Genomic DNA, 19,060 nt, shown 5'->3' with positions numbered 1-19,060 from the left:
AGTTGAACATTGAAAAAAATGGATAAGAGAAAAATCAGCTTATTTGAAATGTGGCGTTGGAGAACTTTGTGCATACCATGGACTGTGAAAAAGACAAATAATTGGGTGTTAGAACAAATTAAACCAGAACTATCACTAGAAGCTAAAATGATGAAACTGAGGTTATCATACTTTGGACACATAATGAGAAGACATGATTCACTAGAAAAGACAATAATGCTGGGAAAAACAGAAGGGAGTAGAAAAAGAGGAAGAACAAACAAGAGATGGATTGATTCCATAAAGGAAGCCGCAGACCTGAACTTACAAGATCTGAACAGGGCGGTTTACAACAGATGTTACTGGAGGTTGCTTATTCATAGGGTTGCCATAAGTCATAATCGACTTGAAGGCACATAACAACAAAAACCGTGAAATGCAGGAAGCTGCTTTAGACTGAGGATCATTGGCTCATCTAGTTCAGTATTGTCTGCCCTGATTGGCAGCAGCTCTCCAAGATTTCAGGCAGGGGGTCTTTCCCAGAAATGTTGGCGATCGAACCTGGGCCCTTCTGCATCCAAGGAGGTGCTATTCTAATGAGCTTTGTTTCGTTCCCCAAATGGTGAGCCCCCATTCAAAAGAGCCACCACCTGTACACTGCTGAAGTGTATCCAGGGGGTGGAAGGTGGTGAGCAGCCGCGATGTCAAAGCAGGGGCAGAGAAAGGGCGGGCCTTGGCCTTGTTGGAGGCAGGTGTTCGTGGGGGCCATTACAGGCCCTGGGCTCACAGCCCCCCAAATGTCTGGTGCCAGCCCTAGACCAACTCCTCTCATAACATCAGAGGAGCCTGGCTGCTGGGTCAGGCCAAGAGCCCAGCATCGTGCCCTCAGTGGTCAACCAGAGGCCCCACTGGGAAGCCTGAAAGCAGGCCTCGAGGGCAACAGCAACACTCACCCCCAAATGACATTCCCAGCAACTGGTATTCAGAGACATTTCCTGCCTCCGACAGCGAAGGGAGCAACAGAGCCATCGTGGTCAGCAGCCATTGAGCCTCTAGAAACGTGTGCAACCCGCTTTGAAAGCCATCCAAGTTGGCGGGTATAGAATCATAGAATAGTAGAGTTGGAAGGGGCCTATAAGGTTAGTCCAACCCTCTTTGGCATCCCAAAGTGCAGCCGCTGTTCCCACCCGCCTCATGCAAGGTGGCTTACTCTGCACCAGGACAGCCCCCCCCCCCAAAAAATCTGGAGGTTGCAAGAAAACCAGGCAATGGAAGCAATGGAGTTTGGGCTCTGTTTTGCATGACATTGGATTGGAGTTGATTGCACAGAGAAGCCCTCAGGTTCTTTAAAGGGTGGAGCCTGGGAGTTTATTCCCCCCCTCCTCCATCCCCGCTTTCCCCACCTTCTTTGTGAAGGAAACTGACCAGGCCGGAACAGGGAGGTGCAAGGACCAGAGACTCAGAAAAGCGGTGGAAGACATGCAGCCTTCTGGTCCTCATTCGGAGGCTGAAACTGGTTTCATTGCCGTCATACCTCTTTCATCCCCCCTCCTTGTGTTTCTTTGGACCGGCACCCTTCCACATTGCTGCTCTCGTTTGGGAATCGGAAGTATTTCAGAGTCTAAGGACCACCCTACCCCTTTGGGCCATTAACCATTAGAGTTCCATTGACCTTTTCCTCCACTGGAGGAGCCGCTCGCTTTCACATTCGTCACTCAATTTGAGAGCAAATCTAGCTCGAGGGAGTGCGAAGGAGCCAGCCTGTGGGGCGGCAGGGTGGGTGCTGAAGGAAGAGGGCAGTCGCCGCAATCGCTCCTGATCTCTCTCTCTCTCTCCTCCTTGGCCGCGCCTGCCGCTTCCCAGCGGCGGTGCCTAGGGTGGGGGGGTGGCTCGTGGTGTCACCCCATCTCGTGGTGTCACCCCATCTCGTGGTGTCACCCAGCGCATTCTGCACCCGCCGCACCGCCCTAGTGGCGCCCCTGAATATGTTCACAATCGTCAGCAGACAGCTGTGACAATTACAGGATATTTGAGACTGTCGGGAGGTATGGATTTACTCATCTGAATCTAAAAACAGCAAGTATGGGTGCTTCCAGACTGTTGCTATTTTAGGAAGGGATTCAAACACACACTGGCAAATTCAGGTTGTGCAATTATAGTTGATTGGGAGGTCTTGCACAACAAACCTGACATTTTGAAATAAGGAAAGGGATAGGAAATGCACTGGGAAGTGTGGGGTGATACTTGCTTTGATGCAACATCATCTAATCTCCCCCCAAACAAATAATTAGGTATGCTCATTAAATAGCCAGCATTCTCTAATCTCTCTGCACACAAATCAGGATGAATGCTCAATACTTCCGGTCATCCAGAACTGCCCTACAACAATATTTTCAGAAAGCTGTGGAAGATTCTAAACTATTTGGAAAGGGAAGGTTTGCTAAGGGGGAAAAGCCAAAGGAATAATGGTAAGCTGAGTTTCTGGTTTTCTTAAAGAGGCAGGGAGCCTGTGAACGTTTCTTAAAAGAGGTATGAAGCAGCATAGTGTCATGGGGCCTAAACCTAATGCCAGTCCCTTGTTCCCATGCCCCCATCTATCGTTTTGAGAAAGATAAAAGCAGGCTTTCAGCAGGCTCTTGCTTATGTTACACACACACACACACACACACAACACACACACACACACACACAGAGAGAGAGAGAGAGAGAGAGAGAGAGATCAGATAAAAGGCCAAAAAGGAAAAAAAAGGGAGGGGAAAGGAAAAGAAAGCCCTTGTCAAAAGAGGGATGGAAGAAGAGGAAGCAGAGCCAAGGGTAATTCTGAAATATATTTTCTGCTTCGAAGTAGTCCAAGCAAGGGTCTTGGCTATTGTTAATGAACCTTTGGCCCTGCTCCATATCACAGCATCTCCTTCTTTTGTACTCACACCCTACTGCTGTTTCTCAGCCAGAGGCACTTGGGTTCTCAGAAGCGACAACACTCTTCGTGATCAAAAGCGTAGAAAGGGGGGAGGTGGGGGAGGGCTTAGAATCTCACGCTGGTTATAATGGACACATCTGGCCTATCAGTGTTTGTCCATCATATCCAGTGTTTGCTTTGAGCAGCACGGCGGAGAGTTTGGAACAGCATGTGTGAGCGTGAGTATGTGGGAGAAGAACCCAAGTGGCAGTCAGCTTGCAGGGACTTACCTAACACCCTGCTAAGCTAATTCTCTCTCCCTCCCCCCACCTCAATGTTATGTTTATCACAACTTGCTTTGTAGTCAGATGAATGAAATTGTTTGAAAAAGGAATGTTACTCCTGATTATAATTGTTTTTACTACATCATAAATCTGCTGACGGTTTGCTGAGGTTTTTTTGGACAGACAACCCTTGGTGCGACTTGATCTTCTATAGGAGTATGCATAATTCTGCTTCCAGTGTGAGCTATTTAGATGGAGGAACCAAATGCTAGAAAACAAAAGACTGGTTAGATCTAGGCATGTCTCTCTCTCTCACCACCGGGGTATCAATAGTTTCACATTAGCAAGTTCAGCATATCCTGAGTGGGGCTTTCAAACTTTCTACCTTCAGGGAATTGTTCTCACACCAACTTATCTGCCCAGAAAGCTTTCCACATCTGCCATGAAACCCAAGCACACTAGAAAGGATTCCAAGTAGCTTTCTAGGGTAGATAGTGGATAGTCAAGTCACAAGAAAGGCTAGTTGAGCCTGTTGTGCCTCACAGCCAACCTGCACAAGCTAAGACTTCACCCTGCATGAATAGGGGTGAGGCCTGTAGCTCAACAGTAAAGCACATGCAGAAGGTCCTAGGTTCAGTCCCTGGCATGGGGAAAATTCTGAGCTAGATGGACCAATGGTCTGAGCCTGTATAAGATAGCTTCCTATGATCCCAATGCACCCAAGTCTACTGCAACTGTATATTGGAAGGGGGGACGACACAGTGGTAGTGAACAAGCTGTCTTTTGGGTAGATCTCACAAGGACCCCATGTTCCCCACCACGTTGAAAAACCGGGTTGTCAAGTACTTGGCAGGCCACAATACCTGGTATGAGGGTCCCCATGTTTTGAGAAGTTCAGTACATAGTTGATTGGTTGTAAAGCTGGGCAAACCATGTTGTATTTGGTGCACTGTTGCTTTGTTAAGAAATGTGCTCAAATATGACGATTCAGACTCAGTCTCTGAATCTTCTCAGACAAATTAATTCTGAGCACTAGGCAATCCTGCCATCTCTCTAGCTTTCCCAGGTTGCTGCTGCTGCAGGTGCCAGCATTTGAAACATACAAGATCTTGCTTATGGGTGGTTGCCGTGTTTGTTTCCATACTATGGCCATTTAATGTTTTGGAAACGTGGCAGCAGTCCCAGCAAAAGAAAAGTGAGGTTGTAGGAGGAGCACTGGCTTACTCTTAGAAGCTGGGACTTGGAATTAGGATAGGGGTCTCATCAATATCAAGGCCCAAGGTTAGCAAGTTGCTCCACTTTGATACCTGAACCCAAACCCCTAGTTTCACCCCATCTGCCCATACATAGTTCTATCTTAATGGTCAGGGTTGACCAACTTCTGTATTGTTGGAAGCTACTCTGCTTTCTACTCAGTCTCTGCGAGCTAGAGGCGTAGGGTTGTTGTTGTTTTGATAAACAATTCAATCCCCTCACAGATGAAAAAAATGGAATGGACTACCTTCAAGTCGATCCCGATTTATGGCTACCCTATGAATAAGGTTTTTGTGGTAAGCGGTATTCAGAGGGGGTTTACCATTGCCTTCCCTTGAGGCTAGGCCTCCCCAGCTGGCTAGGGCCTGCTCAGCTTGCCACAGCTGTACAAGCCAGCCCCTTTCTTGTCTGCAACTGCCAGCTGGGGGCAACTGAGCTCCTTGGGACTATGCAGCTTGCCCACGGCTGCATAAGTGGACAGGGCATGTAACCCCTGAGCCACTCACTGTGGAGGTGATCTTTAGCTGGCCCTTTTACACCCAGGAGACACGAGCGGGGATTTGAACACACAGACTCTGGACTCCCAGCCAGGCTCTCCTCCTAGGGTTTATAATAAAGCTGGAATAATGTGGCTATCAGAGCTTCACAGACATGGATCACCCATGATTGGATGGTTTTTTGTCACTCAAGTTGGGGGCTGAGGAAGAAACCTGGTTCCTGGAAGAGAGCCCCTCAAGAAGCAGACTAACAGACACAAGACAAGACAAAAATTGAAATGAAATACCACGAGCAAAATGTTTTATTGTACCATGATTAGAGATGTGCTAGAATTCTGCCCAATTTGGAATTGGTACTGAATTTTCCATTGATTTGGTTATTCTCTATAGTTGCAGATTGGATTTTTATGTAGCAATTTTCCGTGGCTATTTTCGAAAACGGCTTTTTTCCCTAAAAAACAATCTGACTCTAAGATATTGATATCGGGACCAATATTCCTTTCAAAATATCGATATTAGTTTAGTATCAATATTTTTTTGCAAGGGGAAAAAAGTGGCTAGTGGACAAAAAATGAACTCAAATTGATACCGGCCTGTTAGGTCAATGGAATGCTTTCAAAGCAGCATCAGCCAACGCATTCCATCCCTAACCATGATTCAAGAATTTGGCTCATGGTTCAAGTAGATACAGGTAGATACAGTCCACAGTTTGCTGTTTGGCCATCTCAGTGAAAGACAGCAAGGGAAAGTATACTTTGAAATGAATATTTCCAGAATTTCAGAAAAGGCCCTATCAACTACAAGGCCTCCTGGACAGAGCTTGGAAGATTACTTTTAAAAAGTAATAAATTACAGTTACAGTTACATGCCCCCCCAAAAGTAGTAATTACCGTTACAATTACAATTGCTCTGAAAGTAACCGATTACTTTATTTTTATTCAAAAGTAATTGGTACAATTACATTTTAGTTACTTTTTAAAATAAAATTGCCTACAAGGTGCTGGCCTTGGCTGCTGCACATCCAAATAGTCTAAACAACATTAAAAATAAGCACACACACACAGAGGGTAGTAGTATATATTTTTTATCCATAAGATTAACAGAATGGCGTAACAGAATCTCACATCCCCTCACCCCACCCCCAGCAATGATACCCCAACACACTTATTTTTGTATATTTATATTGCCTCCAGCTCTTTTCTCCTTCCACTCCTGTCAATTTTTAAACAATTGTTTTCTCCACGCCATCTCGCTCTCCACCTCCTCCCTTGTCGCCTCCTAACCACCCATAGAGCATGAAGGAAGAACAACGCTGCACAGAAGCCCAATTTGAAGCACATGATTTTTATTCACAAATCAGAGGAGCAGAAGACTTCCCCTGCTCCCCCCCAAGTAATGTGCAAAAGTAATGCTGGAAACATTACAATTACTCCTCAAAAGTAATGAAGTTACTACTCGTTCTATTACCAGCAAAATGTAATGAAGTTACCCACTCGTTACTCAAAAAAGTAATAAATTACAAGTAATTTGTTACTTGTAACTAGTTACTTCCAAGCTCTGCTCCTGGAAGGTAGCTTGCTCATGCCACCTTCCTTTTACACCACTTTGTGAAATTAATATTTATTTTTTAATTGCATAACAAGCATTCTTGTTTCCTCTTATGACTGTTAGAGGGCCTCAACTAATTTGGATAGGGTGTAAAAGTGTAGCGTCACAATATTAACTGTAGTCACGCACCCATTTATGTCATCTGGATAGATTATCCGTAGCCTTTTATGGTTTTTGGATGTTTGGGAATGCATTACAGTTATTACTATTTTGCTTGCCTATAAAGATGCACATATTGCAGCTTGTGTAAAATAACTGTCTATTGGGAATGTTAAGCATCAATTAAAATGAAATGCCAGTGTTTGATTCAGAAGCTGCTCCTTTCTGTAAGACCACCCTGAGACCAGCAAAGAATCAGAAATGTGGAGGACTGCTGAGCACTAAATTTTCACAGCAGATCAGCACACAAAGTTATTTAAGCACAGATGTTTCTGTAATTGTGATACACTGGGAAAGTTTGAAGCTCAGTGTTCAGACTTCAATGGCTCCCAGACTAACACTTCCACCTGCATCTTGCGGTGGTCTAAAAAACCTTAATACACTGGGCTGTAATGTAAACCATGTGGCACGACGTGTTTGGCTCAAAAACTTGTTAAACCTCCCCAACTTCTTCCCCTGTTCTTTCTACACATCTTTAAGGTATGTTTCCTTGTTTCCATTTTTATGCTTAAAAGATTTACACAATGTGTGTGTGAGAGAGAGTTAAAGAATTTTTTAGCTCTTGGGACAAGGTTGCAGGGGAGGTCAAGGGTTGGGATGGAGCCAGTTGAGTCTCCATAGTGATGGATGTTCAATGCTCTGTAAGAAATGTGCATGGTAATCCCAATTAGGCCTTGAAGAACTCTCTGTGGAGAGCAAATTATCTAATGCACTTAGCATCCTGCTTCTCCTAGCAAATTATCTGTATAAAGTATTTGTGCTTTTACAAATGTGTTTGTTATTAAACAAATGGTCTGTGTCTATGGAGTAAAACCAATGGAACACTTGAACTAGGGACTATGATGATTATTTAGATTATGGTTTCTTTGCAATCAATCTTTCTGTGCTTCATGACTGACTGTCTAGATTATATAAGATTGTTTCTGATGAGGTAGCCTTGGAATACACAGCATACCGTCCGTCCAGCCTGGCATTGTATCCCAGTTTAACTATCTTGTCCTCTAACATTTTTGTCTTCCATTGTTCTAACTATGCAAGCTCACTGCTCAACATGACTTGAGAGGCATCCAAAATGCTTGGAGCTTCAGGGTTACACTCTTAGCATGACCAGGAAATGGAACAGAAACTGCAGATATGCCGATGAAGAAGGGGTTGGCCAACCCATACAGGAATGAATTTGATCTTTGCGGCTCTGCAGGTCAAAATAAATGGGCTGACAGGGAGCTAAAATGTCTCCTTACACCAGGCACTAGAGAAGGGAGCTAATGGTGATGCTAGGTAATTCTAGGCTCTGGACTTAATGGTGTTAACAATAGTAATAGATGTTTATTTATTTAAAGCATTTATACTTCTCTTTAACCAAAAAGGTTCCCAAAGCAGCTTACAGATAAATAAAAACAACACAGTCCCTGCTGTGAGGTTTACAAATCTAAAAAGACATGACGTAAAAGAAAAAAGGCCCTACAGCTTAGGATCTAGCCAGCTTCTTGTCACTCTTGGGATCATGACCAGTTGATACCCTGATCTGATGGCCTTGCTGCTCTTCCTCACAGGGCAGCTGGTTCTGTGAGAGGGCAGACTGAGGAGGGGCCCAGCACAGCTAGTGAAAGCATCATTGGGTGGAAATGGCTCCTCACTGTCTGTTGCTGCTTCTCTTCCTCACACGATAGTCAGAACCAATGATCTGTGTTGGGGGGATCGGATGTGCCTTGCACAGCTAGGGATGGAAGGATCTGTCAGTGTTGGTTATTTCCATTTTTCAAATCTTAAATTCACTTCTCCAAATTTCTGCAGCAATTTGTAATTTTTTTAGAAATAAAAAAATCTCACGAACATTTACCAGCATTTTACTGTGAAGTTATCCTAAGAATTTTTTGTATGAAGTTTTGACTAATGTACACATTTTTTGCAAGGGATTTCCTCTAATGTAATTCATTTTTGCCAGTTTTTTTCAATAACATATTCATTTTTTATGTACACTTTCTCTTAATATACACTGTTTTGTAAAGACTGCTTGTTGGTGAACCACATCACAAAATTTGGATAAGTGTAAACTTTGAAGGATGGCTGTATTTTGGTTCTTGTATTGTTTCAGAAACTGCAAATTTGATAGATGCGGCTTGAAATGGGAATTGAATCTAATGTCTTCCCCATCTCTATGCACACCTCATGTAATCAACAATAAGCGGAGATGGCACTTATCGCTTACTTCAAAATGTGGTAACCCATCCCAGCCCTACCACATATGGGCCCCTTCCTGCTCTGTCTGATTAGTGGGGCCCTGAACATCTGCCTCAAAGTCCTGCCATGATTCCACCCGTGTAGGTAGCAGGTTTAGCCTTCAATTTAGTGGTGTTCCTGAGTGAATGCCTTCCTTGTATATGTATGGCTGCCTGATGTTGCCTCCTATGGAGAAAAATAAAGGACTACACTGAAGAGGGGAAAATCCCACTACCTCGATAGAGCCTGCCCTGCCTTCCACTGACTGGGATCCCACTGGGAGGTTCTACAGAGAAACAAGAGGTACATTGCACCCTCCACAGGATTCCTGCAATATATAGGCCTACTTAAGCCTGTTGGCTTATCGTTTGCTAAATTGTGATCATTAAAATAAGTGGGGTTCAAATGCACCATTAATATCCTTAATGTAATGTCATCATCATCATCATTGATTACCTGCCCTTCATCCAAAGGTCCCAGGGTAGTTAAAATACAGCATTAAAAACAATGTTAAAAAACCTAATAGAATGAAATAGGGTGGGTCCTAAAAATATATGTCTCAGGTGTCAAGGCCAGGATATATCATTATTCTTAGGACTGGATGTAAGTTCTTCTTAATGCTATTTCTACCAAAAAGCCATAAAACCCCAATAATAGATTGATCCACAGATAACTTTAATGTAATAGGCTAACACTTTAGCATCTAAACTATAATAATTAATTAAAACTTAATGGTACACAAATAAGAAAGTCACTATAAACGTAAATCAAGAGTTCCTTTTGTGTCTTTTTACAAGTGTTGCTTACATTCACAGGCCTATACAAGCCCTTCCCTTTTTTGAAAGGGACTTTTGCAAAAACATTACTCTTACAAGAGGAAACAGGCCTGGATCCGTGTGACTGATCTTTGTTGACTTTACTTCTTAGAACATTTTTGCAATTTTTTTGAACATCTCTCTAACTGTCACCTACATACCTATGATGCCACCGTCTGTCCAGCTGATTCACATTACCTCTGTTCACAACTGAAATCTGTCTCACTGGAAAAAGTGTCAGTGTGGTATAATGGTTAGAGTGCTGGACTATGATTTGGGAGACCAGGGTTTAAATCCTCACTCATCCATGAAGGTCACTGGGTGATCTTGGGCCAGCCACGGTTAATCAGCCTAACCTACCTCCCAGGGTTGTTGTGAGGATAAAATGAGCTTCTTGGGGAAAACGTAGGATATAAATGTAATAAATAAAATAACAACAATAAGACATAAATGATCTGGATTTAGGTCCTACTGTCTTTCCCTTTCCTCCCTTAACTCATTGTTGCCTGCATGAGATAGGACAAGCCTTATGGAGGCCTTAATATTTCCCTAGGGTGGGACGCAACACTTCCTCCCACCTCTTTGCATTGCCCTTTCCAAATGAGCTACCAGGCAGTTAATGGTGCTGCTTGCTTGCTGCTGTAGCTTCTGCTAATCCCTCTGCAAGTGGTCCCTACTCCTCCCTCTTGGAAAATGCTGGTTTCCCTTACAGACACAGCAATACAGCCATGATGCATGCAGCATTATGAAATTTATTTGCACTCCTCCCATTAAACCTTCTCCTGGGACACCTGTGATTTTACCATGTAAGTTTTTCTACTTGAAGTGCCATAGAGACTTGTGTGCTGTTGTCTCTGGTTCTGTAGTTTTTCATTCAGTGCAGAGAGTGTATGAGTACTGGGATGGGTGATATCTAGAGCAATTCAGCCACCAGGATGCATTGATACATGGATATTGTGTAGGAGGAGTTGTCACTATGCAATATTATGATGGCAGGTGGTGGTGGAGGTGGTAGGAATGCTGTGGGATGCCAATCTGAATTATGCATAGTCATGCTGAATTGTCTGTTGGGATATATTTAATTTTATTGAATAAAAAAGAATGATGTGCAAGTAGGTTTGTAATTACTCCTAGATAAAAAAAAATTCTGATGTAAATCAGAATAGGGACTTAAATGGGAAAATGGGGGAGAAAGAGAAAATGAGAGAAACTTCAAATTAAGTGGAAAGAACAGTTGTTGGAAAATTACATTGGTGTGTAATTGTGCTTGCCTACTGTTTCTTGGCTTTGAAAAAGGATTAGACATGTTAGTGGAGGATAGGTTCAGAGTTGTAAACCTCCATGGGGCTGGCCCTAACATCAGGCAGAGTGAGGCAGCTGCCTGATGCAGCAGTAGCTGGAGTGGGTAGGTGGGGAACAGTAGCGGAGGACAGAAGGGCAAAGTTGTGTGTCATAGAGCAAGCCCACTGTTTCACGTGTGCTGATCCATGCCACTGTTGAAGTAAGGTTCATCTGCCAGTCTAGTTGGCTTCCATATGCTATCTTGCCCAATTGCCTGAGGCAGGACCCAACAACAGATGAGGACTGGTGGCCTCATGCCTGTAAGTCTCCCAGACTCTAGAAGTACAGAACCTCAGGCCTGGGGGGTCAAATGCAGACCTCTAGGCCTGTCTATCTGGCCCTTGGGATTCTTTTCCAGGCCATCCCCCCATCCCCAGCCATCTCCTCTCTCCTCAGGTCACAGCCCTCACCAGCCTTGCTTCTCACTTTCCTTGTGTTTCTGGCTGGCTGGAGCGTGTCCTTGAACTCTGATGTTGCCTCTTGCTCTCCTGGATGGAGGATTGAAAGGGGTGTGTGAGTACGTGGAGAAACAAGCCTACTGTAGCAAGGTAACGTTTACATTTGTTGCTCTGCTCACATTTGCCTCTGGTCCCTCCTACCACTAACATGTAGTTCTGGAAGGCTGCCCAGAAGGGAATGTGGCCCTTGGGCTGAAAAGGTTTCCTCACCCCTGCCCTAGAGCTGGCCACAATTGGAAACAGGTTGCTGGAGTAGATGGTCCTTTAATCTGATCTAGCAGGGCTTATACATTCCCTAAGTACATCATCCCTTTATCTCAGTGTGATTTCTACCACCGCCATTTTGTGCAGCACTAAGATTTGATAAAGACAGGTTCATATAGGAGACAATTTGTCTGTGTCTATTATTCTCAAATTGCAAGAAGAGGTAAGAAGATCTATTCATCTCCTGCAGCTGGACTGTGTAGATTAGTGGTTTAGCAACGAACCACTCTCCCTGCCCCCTCCATCACTTTATTGCTTCATGGCCAAGCCAACCCTTCCATTGGGTAGAGCAGTGATTCTCAAACGGTGCGCCGGGGCACACTGGTGTGCCGCAAGAGGTGGCTAGGTATGCCGCAAATATTATGAAAGTATATTTTTATTCATAGTTTAAAATATATTAATATATTTTTAATTTTGTACACGAAGTGCGCCAGAAATTTTTTATATATTTTACAGTGTGCCACGAACCAAAAAAGTTTGAGAACCACTGGGGTAGAGGGAGGCTGCTCCCATAGACAGCTGATTGGATGTCATGAAAAGGCAGCAAATTGTTAATTAGTTTTTTATTGTACTTTTTTTGTGAGGGAGAAGAAAAGGTGCTTTTGGGGTTTTCTATCCTGGGTGCCAACATAACTTGGTTTGGCTTGGGTACTATGTCCTAGAGATGGAGGAGAAATCCACAGAACTTGGATTCCAAAGCAGTCCCACCTGATTCAATCCATGTGCATCACAACCTGGATCAGATAATGAGTCCACTTTCATCTGCTTTAGAACCCAGTCTTGCAGATCCCGTTACTAGATGGTCTGAAGGCTGCAGCATTGCCTCTGTCCATTTGAACATTTTTTCCCCCTTTTACAAAGCTCCAGAAGTCATCCGGCTGCTCACAGCCTGGAGTGGCTAGTGTGGTGCAAGGCTTCTTGCTGCCATGTGATTTGAATAGAATAGACCGATCCCACCTGGGAACGATGGGACTTGATGACGTCATGTTGCTCAGCAGATTGTACAGGAAAAACACGGCTGCTCCCATGTAAAAACCTGTGGTAGTCACCCCTCCATACAATCTACTCTGAGCGATTGAATATCATCACATCCCATCGCTCCCAGGGGAAGTTGCTCTGTTCTGTTTAAAGCCTCTGCACACCAACCACTCCAGGCTGTGTCCAGCTAGATGACTTTTGGAGCCGTGTATTTCCTTTAAAATTATTGATATTAATATCAATCTTTTTTGTGAGGGAAAAAAGGGATTGATAAAAGCAGTGACTATTGGACAAAGAACAAACTTGAATAGATACCAGCCTGTTAGACGGACGGAATGCTTTTGGGCTGGCACTGGCCAACAGATCCCATCCCTAATATATGTATGTATGTATGAATTTCCACATGGGTGTTAAAGGGACACCATTTGCTGCTCCTCCTTAGACAGCAAACTGTCTTGGGTCTGGTCTCCTTTCAAGTATGCTGATAGCCTCAAGTTTTGAAGCCTCACATGACTGATGTTTATTCCAACTTTCCCCCTCACTCTATATTATACTAGTTCTCACGTGGTTTTTATGTAGTACCAGTTGCCTCAGACTTGACCTGCAGCAGATTTTGTGCTGCTTCCCTGTAGTTAAATTTTATCATCCTGTGTCATCAGAGTTCACCAAAACCTTGCAGGCAATGTCTACAGCTTTATCAATAGCATGGTCAAACACTGGTAATATTTGCGTACTGGACAGAGGTATTCAAGATACTGTTGCATGTTTCTGGCTGGTGGTTGTTGGCTAAAGGTAAACAGAGGCTTGAAATATGTTTCTCGACAGTCCTTGACAAGCTTGCTCAAATATGCTTTTAAAATCTTCATGTATCTTCAAGCACATATTGAAGCTGCCCCCCCCTTTTCCTTTGCTGCTCAGCCTTTGAAATGTTTTTATCCCTCACTTGGTATCCTTTTGTTGTTTTGGTAAATAGTCTTCAAAATGGTATACTTTCCTCTTTATCAGTAGTCAATTAGTAGTGCACACTGAACCCTTAAAAGGGTTTCATTACCATTCAGCATTGAATCCTCAGAACAAGTGCTTTTGGAGAAAAGATATCTGGAGTCTGATGAGAAGCCTATTGGGGCTGCTCCTTTTATTGCACATTCATGATGATTTGTGCTCATGATGCCTTTGGCATGATCTAGGGTTGCCAGGTTAGAAGCATCCCAAACACTGAGATTTCAGGGGTGGGCCCTAGTGATGTCATGGGACAGGCCCTAGTGATGTCATTAAGCATGGTACATTAAGCATCAATCAGTTGCTTGGAGCATACCACTCAAACAAAACAAGTCTCTGATTGGAAATTAAGATAGAAATCTTAGTAAATTAGGGTGTTTCCAGGTCCAGCTGAAGAGGCGGGAACATTCCTTCTCATCTGCTTAGACAGCCTGGGTAAGGAACATTTAATCTAACCTACTTGCTTGTGGCAGGAAGGGTTTAAGTGCCCTCAGGCCAGGCCAGTCACCAGCAGGCCATTGTAGGAAGAAAGCCTAGTGTGCAGATGTTAGATGGGAGCACTCAGAACTAAAGATGGATGCCCCTGCACTCTACAATTCTAAACACACCTACTAAACACCTAAGCCCCATAGAACTCAACAGGACTTACTTCTGAGTAAATATTGTTAGCATTGTGCTGTTGGTAAGGGTTGCCTAGGGATCCTCTGCAACAATATCCATATCAACGCAGGGTTGGCAACTCCCTGCCTGAAATGCCCTGCCTGCCTTTTAATGTGGCTGCTCCAAACTTTCTTACAGAGTTGACTCTTCACTGCAGAGAGAGGTTTGAGAAATGGGTAAGAGTTAAGAAGATTTTTTACTCTGTGGGCTGCTATGAACTCACTTTGACAGCCAACCTAGTTCCAGTGAGTAATTATTGACAGAGAGAAAACAGACGTGGTTTGGTCTATCTTCACAGGCAGTAGATTGGGAACAACAGCAATTGAAGCCACACTTCCTAGTATGTGAATTCTATTTTACCACTATTGGGCAAGAAACAAACCATCATGCAAATAACAAGGTGCATCATCAGTGGGTTTAAGGGGGTTGAGCTGACCACATGGAATCACTGTTGTTGCTTCTATGGATGTAAGGGTATAAGGTCAGAGGTAAATGAAATGGAAATAGAAAAAGAAAAAGAAAAAGACAGTGATGATTTCCTAAATGCAATACCATACCAACCACAACAAGATTCCTATGAGTAAGCAGAAAACTCAGCATCCCACAACCAGTCAGGGTTCCTAACCAAAACTAAAAAAATCCTGGCAGCCAGTCAGCCAAGGTCACAGAAATCCCCATGAGGCACAATTTGACCTGGAGGCTGCAGTTAGTGCAGAATGCTGCGGCACAATTGCTGACATGAGTGAGACCCTATCAGCTCTGCTCTGAAATATGCACTGGTTGCTGATTTGCTACCAGGCCAAGTTCAAGGTGTGCTTTCCATGTTACAGGTTCCACATAGTACTTGTTCTGTTCTTTAAGAAATCAATCCTTTAGTGTGGCAGTACCTACGCTGTGGAAATCCCTGCCTATTTGCATTAGGCAGGGACTTCATTGTATTCATTTTGGCACCTCCTAAAAACATTTTCATTTAGGCAAGGCTACCCAGGCATGTAGAAGCTATTGCATTTTTTAAATCTGTTTTTAACTCATTGTTGGTTTTATTATTTTGAATGTTTTTCAATACCTGTCTCTAGCTGTTTCTGCCAATAATCTCATTTTTAATTCCTTCAATAAACCTCTTTGAGTTGTTTTTTTTAACAAAAAAAGCAGTATATAAATGTTGTAAATAAAATACATACATTTTGGATTCACTCTGGCCCTTGGGCCTTGTTCCTCTTTTAGGCACAAAGCAATCTGCCTTATACGGAGTCAGGCCATTTGGTACCATCTAGCTCAGTACTGGTGACATGGACTAGCTTTGCCTCTCCAGGATTCCAGGCAATAGTCTCTTCCAGAGATTGAATTTTGGACCTTTGCATGCAAAGTGTATGCCCTACCACTGAGCTACAGCCTTGTTTTAAAATGTATCTTTTAAAACTGTTCTTTTCAATTCACTAATGATGCACAGCGTTCTATGACAGATCCACACCATGCATTTAAAGCACATTCAACATTCATTTGAATCACATAAATCCCATCACAGAATCATGGGAACTGTAGTTTTTTAAAGGTGGTGGGAACTATAACTATAAGGGGGAACCTACACTACCCAGAATTCTTTGGGGGAAGTCATGTGCTTTAAATGCAAGTTAGATATGCTTTAAATGTATTATGTGGATCTGAAATACTTCATAAACTTTGCCTGCATATACATTATTTTAATTAAATTTTAAAATGGAAATAAGCTTCAAAGTTTACTGGGTGACCATGAGCTACGCACCATCTCTCAGACTAATCTGCCCCTCAGGGTGAAAACAACAGAGAGGGACCATGACCACCCCAAGGAAGAAGAGCACAGTTAAAATGTAGAGGAAATAGTAATTTGTAAATAATCATTTACAACCATAGTGTGAAATTAGATACATATCAAGACATAATATGAAGAAATATTTATATAAGCATGACTATCAAAGATGTTTATTATTTACACAACCTGTACAGATATTTATAGTGCAATCCTATGCATCTTTACTCAGAAGCAAGTCCCAATGTATTCAGTGGGGCTTACTCAGACAGGGAAGCATGCACAGGACTGCAATTCATGTTTACTCAGAAGCAAGTTCCAATCTTGTACAGAAAAAGTACTCTTTATGCTGCGGGGAGCTATATGTTTACTGAATTCTTGATGTGAGGCAAGCAATAAAATGAAACTGTTCTCAGAACCTGAAGTGGGGTTTAGGTATTTCTTGGGGGGGGGGGTCAACAAATCTTGTCAATCACAACCCTGACTTCACTTATTGGCTAAAAACCTGAAAGGGCAGGGATTAGAGCAGCCGGTACTAACAGAAGTTACGGGAGGGGGCGGCTGACATTTTGGTTTATATCATTTGAACCAGACCACCTAGAAATTTAGGTTTTTTAAGAATAAAAGCTAAGAGTCCGGAGATTAAGGTGACTCACTGGGAGACCCAGAAAGGACCCCCAGAAACTGGAGTCTCTGGGTGAAAACTGAACACCTGGCAACCCTAGCATGGTCATACATGATCCCACTTTCAATACTATTTGCACCTGCAAAAGTTTTGGGGTAGCCACAACTGCTTCATTTCCAGTCAGTGCATATTTTGTAATTTCTTGCTGAAATCCTATACCTTTTCATATCACAATTTTTTTTGTCCCACTTTTGTTGTGCTGTATCCAGACAGCAATAACATGGTAGCATTGGGGAACCATCACAGAAAACTAAAATTCAGAATAAATCCACCACTGATGCACTATTATTGTGTCAAGAACACATTGCAGATTACATCCCGAATGAAACACCATTCTGGAGGGCCCTCGCTTTCCGCTCGGTAATAAGCTGCAAATCTTTAAACAGGCATTCTCCAGGGCCACCTCACCCATAATGCCTTGCTGTGAGAGTGTAGACAAGCAGCCTGAACAGACCTTTGGGAGCACCATTATGGCCTTGGTGTTTGGCTGGGAGTAGTGGCTTGCCTGGCAGTAGCGGCAGCTGCCATAGTAACAGTGGTCAGCTGGCCAGCCAACAAAACAGTGACAAGCAGTTGGAGATTCTGAGGTGGATGGAGGCTGGGTTGATGTCTCCTTTTACAGTTGGATAGCTTGAGAAAAAATGGAAGGGGAACAGCAACAAGCACAGACTCTTTTAGATCTGCGACTGGCAACATTCACCAGTCCATCTTTGGAACTTGGGCTACTTATGAGGGCTGCTTATTAAATCTTCCCTCCCTTGTGATTTCCATGATGATTGACCCCATGCTGCTAGTAACCTTTTTCCTTAGCTTAATAGCAGCAGAGGGGGTGGGGGGAGAGCAATTTCCATCAGAATTGTTAGAGGAAGAAGGAAGGTTTAAAACTTTCATCTACCTGCAGGCCCCCTTGTGCTGCTGAGATGCCTGGTGAACAGGTAAGAATGGTGAACATTTATTATTATTTATTTATTAGATTTATATCCCGCCCTTCCTCCTGGTAGGAGCTGGACTGGGCTGGACTACAGAAAAATGTTAATTGTTTATCTTTATCTAGTGCTCTGCTGATCAGTGGGAGGGGTTGTGGGACATGTAAGATTAGACAGTGGAACAAAAGCTACCTGGGCTCAGATTGTACACTTCTGAGGAGAGAGAGAAAAAAAGGCATGTTTCTTGGTGACTGCATATTGCCCAGAGAATGTACAAAATGCATTCAAGATATATACCTTCCCCAAGGCCTGCTGGAGATTATGCATAATAAATGGAAAATGTACAAAATGCAATTGATATATGCACATTCCCCAAAGCCTGTTGGTGATTACGTATTCTGGCCGGAGAATGTACAAAACTCAGGCGATTCCTCATGGCCTGTTGGGGATTATGCATAGCTACTGGAGAACATACAAAATTCAGGCAATATATGCACATTTCCCAAGGCCTGTTGGAGATTATGTAAATTGATTGGGAAATGTGCACAGTTCCCAATCCTCCCTGTCCTGAAGATGGGACCTCCACCCCATCCATCCCTCAAGTTATTTGGGGGGCAGGACTAAAGGCTTTTAAAAATTAAAAATATGTCTGTGTTGGTGGGAAGGAGACACTTCCCCTCCACCAAACTGAGAGCAGGCAGTTGCCACCAGAATAGCGCAGAATGGAATAGTTCTGCTTACCAGTAAGCAGGTAAGCGGGACAATTCCATCCTGTATGTTGCCGGTTGCTGTTCCTTCACAAGCAGCTTCCCTGCATGCAGGGGAGCCACCTGAGGATCAGCAGCGATTGGCATCGCACAGAGTAAATCCTCCTGATTATCAGCCAAGAAGCAAGAAGATTACTACTGCAGAGTGCTGCTCCTGTGCGAGTGGCTTCCCTGCATTCAGGGAAGCTTCCCACTAAGGGAATTTGGCTTGTGGGGTGTAGGGAAGCCTGGCGGAAAAGAGGAGAGGGCTAATGGGAAAGCCCTAGTTTGTACTATGCTACCCTCGACACCACCTTGACACTCCCCCTTTACCTCCCTGTAAGTAGCAGCAATATGACTGAACAGAGGTCAGGTGAGTGGCACTGCCCCACCACACTGCCTGCTACTGAGTATTTTTACCCATCTCCTGAAATTTCTTCTCCCATTCTTCTTTCATACTCAGCACCTACCTTATAACAACTTCCCTCCCTTATCCTCTTCC

General features: G+C 43.5%; 1 long non-coding RNA gene across 1 annotated transcript in view; it reads left to right on the top strand.

Annotated features, from left to right (window-relative positions):
• The first annotated feature begins 1,876 nt into the window (after positions 1-1,876).
• The window catches only part of LOC133382943 (uncharacterized), a 54,206-nt gene continuing 37,022 nt past the window's right edge, over positions 1,877-19,060 (top strand). Inside the window, exon 1 of the long non-coding RNA XR_009762125.1 lies at positions 1,877-2,024. This is a non-coding gene — a long non-coding RNA (uncharacterized LOC133382943). The remainder of the gene's footprint in view (positions 2,025-19,060) is intronic.

This window comes from Rhineura floridana, chromosome 4 (assembly GCF_030035675.1).
Source record: "Rhineura floridana isolate rRhiFlo1 chromosome 4, rRhiFlo1.hap2, whole genome shotgun sequence".
NCBI lineage: Eukaryota > Metazoa > Chordata > Lepidosauria > Squamata > Rhineuridae > Rhineura > Rhineura floridana.
This window is presented reverse-complemented; position numbering and strand designations above follow the sequence as displayed.